This window comes from Crassostrea angulata, chromosome 5, assembly GCF_025612915.1.
Source record: "Crassostrea angulata isolate pt1a10 chromosome 5, ASM2561291v2, whole genome shotgun sequence".
Classification (NCBI taxonomy): Eukaryota; Metazoa; Mollusca; class Bivalvia; order Ostreida; family Ostreidae; genus Magallana; species Magallana angulata.
In genome coordinates this window covers 31,198,670-31,204,669 of record NC_069115.1, presented here as the reverse complement: position 1 = coordinate 31,204,669, position 6,000 = coordinate 31,198,670, and the positions used below count along the sequence as shown (strand labels likewise).

At 30.4% G+C, this 6,000-nt stretch overlaps 1 long non-coding RNA gene across 1 annotated transcript; it reads left to right on the top strand.

Annotated features, from left to right (window-relative positions):
• Window positions 1-329: 329 nt before the first annotated feature.
• LOC128186363 (uncharacterized) lies at window positions 330-2,786 on the top strand. Its single transcript, XR_008243940.1, has 2 exons — window positions 330-2,392; window positions 2,424-2,786. It is a non-coding gene; the product is annotated as an uncharacterized LOC128186363 (long non-coding RNA).
• The last annotated feature ends 3,214 nt before the right edge of the window (window positions 2,787-6,000 follow it).

The following is a 6,000-nucleotide window of genomic DNA, read 5'->3' as shown; positions in this document are numbered from 1 at the left end:
AAAATATATCAAATGAACAGAAATGGGCCATTTGAGATTTTTAAAAGAGTTGCTACTGTCATGTATAATTAGCTCACCTGAGCTGAAAGTTATTATATGGTTTTACTGATATGCAAGCATTTTGACATATACATTGTTGATTGTATAAAATTGTTAACTCCGTCCCATGGGCAATTTTTGTTTCTCGCAAGAGGTTCATATTTTGATGTAGGTTTATTATCCATGTATAAAGAGTTGTTTAACACTTCTTGAGAACTGCAAAGCTCAATATGTGATATGACTGTAAAATCATTGCAAAAAAGCTTGATGTATTGTTGTAGTATGATGACCCTAAAAATATGCTGGGTATTTTTTTAAATACAGGATCTGATATTACTTATTCAACTCATACTGTTATATAAAAGAATATTCATTGTGTATTTTTTTATTGTTGAATTTTTTTTATGCTGATCAATTACAGATTAAATTTGGCCATTATGATTTTCAATTTTTGTCATATTGGCATGTAACCAAGTCATACTTTTTTTATCTCAATTTATTTACAAATATGTTTAAGTTTATTTCCAGTAATTAGTGCATACATCTTTATAGCATAATAGAACTGAAGACAATAGGAAGTTATTTATTTTTAAAGGGAGCTCTGTTGGCAGTTAGTTGCAGATCTTGATACCCAAGTAAGAGAAAGGTGGCGTCTCTGACCAATCCTTTTGCTCTTGCTTGTGGGCGAGTGAGGCTTCCCTGTCAAAGGCTTGTATAAGTTTAAAATCGTAGATCAAATTATAAACTGAACACATATATGAGTGATATAAAGTGGTTATTTTAATGAATATTTTATCATTATTTGTTTCTTTTGTTCTAAGTAAAGAGTTAGAGACTAGATTTTTGATAATTTATTGAGTAAAGAGTAGTTTTTATAGACATCTAGGCAGTTATACCGGACTTTTTGTATGTATATCTTTCAGAGCTTGTTCCTGAAACTTGGGCGTAGACTAGAAAATATACGGAAAAAATACAATTTTTATCTCAAGTTATTTTAATCTACATATTTATACAAGTTTCACTTATATAATTAATTAGCTTAATTAGCTCTATAGTGAACAAAATTTGTTGTTAAAAATATACAGGAGACAATGAACAAGTATTTTGAAAGGGCTTTGCTGGCAGTAAGTTGCAGATCTTGATACCCAAGTAAGAGAAAGGTGGTGTCTCTGACCGATCCTTTTGCTCTTGCTTGTGGGCGAGTGAGGCTTCCCTGTCAGTTTCTTACAGATGCAAGAAATAAACAAGACTTGATAAGACATTTCTGAGTAAAATATTGGGGAAACTGTTTTCTTTTTATGATAAGTAAGATTGAGTTGAATATTTATAGTGTCATAACTATATTTTACATTCTGTACATGCATATGCCAGGTCTTATTTCAGACCTTAATAGGATAGACTAGAAGAATTTTTATTGCAAGTGAATTTTAAGCAGGAGACAATGAACAAGTATTTTGAAAGGGCTTTGCTGGCAGTAAGTTGCAGATCTTGATACCCAAGTAAGAGAAAGGTGGTGTCTCTGACCGATCCTTTTGCTCTTGCTTGTGGGCGAGTGAGGCTTCCCTGTCAGTTTCTTACAGATGCAAGAAATAAACAAGACTTGATAAGACATTTCTGAGTAAAATATTGGGGAAACTGTTTATGATAAGTAAGATTGAGTTGAATTTTTATTGTGTCAAAACTTTTTTAAATTTTGTACATGCATATGCTTGATCTTATTCCAGACCTTATAAGGATAGACTAGAAGTATTTTATTGAATTTCCATGATTTAAATTTACCATTTCGCCAAATTTTGATAATCAAATACGGTATTGTTTGCATTGGAAGTTTGTGTAAATTAAAATTAATTTATATATGTTCCAAAATGTTAACTGAATAGTCTGGTCATTAGAATATGTATTTTTCTTTTCTGTATAATAAATTTTCAATATTATAATGTAAAACCTAAGGAATTTTTTTTAGATCACATGAAGTGTTTAAAATTAGAGATTAGAGATGCACATTTACATCCTATTATTGAACAATTTGTTCATTCAATTTAGTATAATTTGGTATTTGTATGCATCATATATATAAATATATAGGGGTTTTCAACGCTATTCATATAATATGATTGTTAATATATATCTTCTCTGAAGTGGTTTTCATGGAAACTCTTATCTATTTGCAGTTATGAACTATAGAGTATGTATGTTTCTATGAAAACATGCTATTTTCAAAATACATGTACTAGGAAAGAGAATTTGTGTGTTAATAAAGTAAATAAGCAAAAAAAATGATTACTTCAGTATTGTCAACTTTTCTTTATCCACATGCATTATATAGAAAAACTGACTTTGTCTTGTAATTTATGTTGTATATGAAAATACGCAAGTTAAAATAGAATTTATTTGCAGACCATGCAGCAATTTTTATGGCTCTGTTTCAGTTGTGTTTTTATTTCCTACTAGTCCATATAGATTCCATTATTTCCATTTAATGTGTATTAGCCTGCATTTGCTTAAGTCAAATGTGCATTTCACAATTCCAAATTTGGACATTTTACCTAAGTATTTTTTAAGAACTATATCAGAAATTTTAATGGCATCCATTCCATATGTATCTGATCATGACGTATATATTGTAATTTTCTAAATTGTGACTTTTATGCTTAAAACTTTGAAATGTTTTGCTCAGTAAGAATACATGTATTTTTTTTTTTTTTTACATCTTTGAGACTTTAACATGCAATAAAATCGAATCTTAAGTGGACTTGTGTGTGATTTTAATTTTCAAAAATGATAGCAAAAACAATTTAAAAAAAAAACTTGATGTTTGAAGTTATATAAAGATGTATGCGGTGGTATAATTATTTAATTAAACGAAAATAATAATGACTTAAAATATATACAATTCCAGTTTATATTGGCAGGTTTAATCAAAATATCGTCGCATAAACAAGAGGTATAATGTAAGTCGATAAAAGCGTTTATTTGAATGTTTTAGGAAGTTTAAGATATCCGTATATAATTTAATTTTTGACAGTTTTATAATGTAAAATGTAAATTAAACGAGAACAAATAATGAATTAAAATTCAACATTAAATTTTATTAACCAAACAAATTTAATATATCCATTAAACTTAATTTTTTTAGCATCTTTAATGAAAATTATACGTTTTAAATACAAGAGGTATAATGTTAGTTTACGGAACACTTAAATCTGTACGTATGAGTAAGTTTACAATTTTTCCGACATTATTAAATTTGTTCTTTTACGGAATCCAGTAAACTCATATTAAATGCTAATTATTTTTAAACGTTTTCGGGCACACAATATGTAATACTACATACTTAAATTTTAAATAATCGTAACGTTTAAATTGCATTTAAGGTGAAATTAAACGCGACTTTTCGTGCAGTGTTGGTTATTTATTTTTGATTTTCGGTTTCTCCTTTTATGAATAAAAGTTCATTGATTTATTTATCTAATTATTTATTATATCATTAGTCATCTTATGAATTGATTAAATGTTTTGAAGAATAATGAATTTTACCCGCGTACCTTTTTAAAAAAAATTGTTCGTAAATTAAAAAAATAAGATTTTGATAAAGAAATATATGAGTGAGTGTGTATTTTTAAATGATATTTTTACTTTTAAATGACTGTAGCAATAGGTTCATGTGGTCATCTATAGTTTTTGAGATATGGGGCCCTAAAAAATACATATTCTTTATACATGTAATTGGATTTCAAACATCGGGCTCGAAAACAACAAAGGCTCCTACCCTGCATGGGGGCTTAAATTTTCGGTGTCATCTACTAGTGGTATACCACTATCACTGTGACAATATGGTTAATTGGTCATCTCTAGAATTTGAGATTCGGGTCCCCACTTATAGAACACTATTCAATCATTGTAATGGGGTTTTAATCATCGGGACCTGAAACATCAAGGGCCCCTACCCTTAGAGCTGAAATTTTCAGAGTCATCTTCAAGTGGTAAACCACTGCCACTATAAAAATATGGTGATATAGTCATCTCTAGTTTATGAGACATTGGACCCTAAAGAATATGCACTATAATTATTATAATAGGATTTTAAAAATCGGGCTCTGGAACATCGGAAATAAAATTTCTCTAACACAGAGGTTTAGCCTGGATGAAATTTTCACAAACAGACAAACAGTCTGATAAATTTATCAAGAAATTCTTAAAACATTCTCGTTTAATACAATTTCAGAACACAGAATTATGCATATAAGTGTATAACTTGTAAAACTTTTTTCATTAAATTACCTAAATTAAGTTGTATGTGTAATTTCATTACACACATGTTCAACTTTCACCATTGTCTATAAAAATAATAAATCGGCAACACGAAACTTAACCTGTACAGATGAATGTAGATATACATGTATGCAACCTGGGAGTGTAGAAACATTGATTTTAATCCTTACTGGATTTCCATAAATATTTTTTATAAAATCTGAACCAAAAAAGTGAGGGAGAAACCCTACTATGGGGGAAAAGCTACTATATAGTAGCTTTACCCCCCGGGGGGAAAGGCTACTATATAGTAGGTTTTCCGGGGGGAAAAGCTACTATGGGGGAAAAACTGCTATACAACACCGGTCCAGGGCTCACGATGGGATTTTGACTATATAATGACAACAGCAGTATTGCAACAAGTCGAGAAACATTCGCACTAATCTTTTAAAATCTCACATCAAACACACGCTACCTACATCCTTAAATTCCGATAAAATTCCTTAAATACTCATTTTCTATCACAATGGCCGGTCTGGTCAGAAGTCAATGTGGCTGCAGAATAAAAGTTCAGTTTGGAGAGTATTTAATTAAGGAATTTTATCGGAATTTAAGGATGTACGAGGGTTGTTCGGAAATTATTGAGACATTTTCTCTTATTCTTTTAGTAAAAAAGATAAACCCTTGAAATGTCACCATAACGTTAATCAGGATAGAGATTATCAATGTGAAAAGTTTCTTGTCCATTGCATGAATAGATCATTCCTGGTAAGCTGACCAACGTGCCTTCGTCCAGTGACCCGGCGCAACCGCAAACATTTCGCAACGTCATTTTAACGCTTCTTATTGCTCCTGTGTTTTAAACACCTTACAAACGAACGGAAATAAGAATTATTCTTTATTTCTCATCTTTTGTTTTCATTTCAACATGTTTTCTTTTACATTTCCTCTCATTCTTGTTATTTTTAGGGGATGAATCGAGTTATTTTTCCCGAAAGTCTAATTACTGTGAATGTCTCCTGTCATTTTTTAAAAATATATATTTTAGAACTGTTTTCAACAGTTAGTGTGTCAAAAGTACTTGATAATTAATCCCTTTGGCCTAATTCTAGTTAAACAATCGGTGAAAAAATATGATGATCTGAAGCTTTATACCTTGTCTTGTCATCGTATAGTTTTTTAAAGCAATTGATTGGCCTTAAAAGGTCTTCTGATGAGATTTCCACTGGGTTGACGGTTTTCAATGCGCCGCCTTGACGTAAAAATTCAATGTAAAGTCGTTGTCAGATTTCTATTGTTTGGTAAATATATGTGCACCATATCCGTATTTCAACTCGAACATCAGTGAAACTTAATCAAAAGTTAGTCGCAAAGATTATTATTCTTAAATATTCTTTAAATATTACTTTGTTTTATTATTTGTTGGCGTTTCTTCGGTGTCTATGCCAATTTTCACCAAAATTCGTCAATTAGAAAAGAAAATATTCGAGTTGTCTCAATAATTTCCGAACGACCCTCGTAAGTTGCGTGCGTTTAATGTGAGAGTTTAATTTTTAAAATTAATGTTAAAACGGGTTTGGCCCCTGTGGTTTATGTATTAAATACTATGAAATGTTGAAATAAACAAGGGAAGCGTCGGCCAATGACGGCCATATTGCCTCATATTATTTCTCGCCTAACAAATATAGAGATATATGAGGCAATCACGTG